Consider the following 749-nt stretch of genomic DNA (forward strand, 5'->3'; position numbering starts at 1 on the left):
CGCACTCCTCCTCTGCCTGCGGGTAGGGGTAGGAAGTTTCGTGGGTCAAAGGGATGTAGGCAAGACCTGAGGGATGTGATTCAGACAAGGCGTGGTTGTGTGTTGACCTCTGCTAGCTTCTTTGCAGTGTTTCCCGGGACCTCTGTGTTCTGTCCCTTTTCTAGGATAAGTCCACGATGAGGCCCCCTCTGAAACCCGAGTTCGGAACCGGGTGCTCGACTTGCAGTGTTTATTTCACTCGTCAATATATGTCCAGATGGTAAGAAAAGCCGGGTTTTTCGGCTTCATACTTCCTGGATCATGTGGCCATAACACAGGCTTCTGCAGGAGCCTTCGTGATCATCGGGCCCCCGGCCCGTCACTGCAAAAATTTCCTGGACGTCCGGGCTGGGGTTACGCTTTCATGCTACCCTGACTGGTCTACCGTATCTGGGTCGCCCTGAGGGGCTTCTCGATGCTTTGCCCACTTTCTAAAATCCTGTATGGTAAGGGTTACGCATTTTTGATCTTGTGCCCTTTCTCTGAGTTGGTTAGACCCTGGCACCTTGGGCTCCACTCAACTAGTGTGTCTCTGTCGACACACTCTGGAAGCATCGCCCCCCTCACCATTGAGGGTTATTGTGAGTATGGTGTTTTCTTTCGAGCGTTAATCCTCTCTGAGGAGTTGGATTCCTCGCTCCATGGGCTGTCCTCGTGGTAGTATTGAGCAGTGCTCCCCTTTATCAAAGGGTTACCTGGAATGAGCAACG

Source organism: Sinocyclocheilus grahami, unplaced genomic scaffold (genome assembly GCF_001515645.1).
Source record: "Sinocyclocheilus grahami isolate Dianchi unplaced genomic scaffold, SAMN03320097.WGS_v1.1 scaffold47.1, whole genome shotgun sequence".
Taxonomy (NCBI): Eukaryota; Metazoa; Chordata; class Actinopteri; order Cypriniformes; family Cyprinidae; genus Sinocyclocheilus; species Sinocyclocheilus grahami.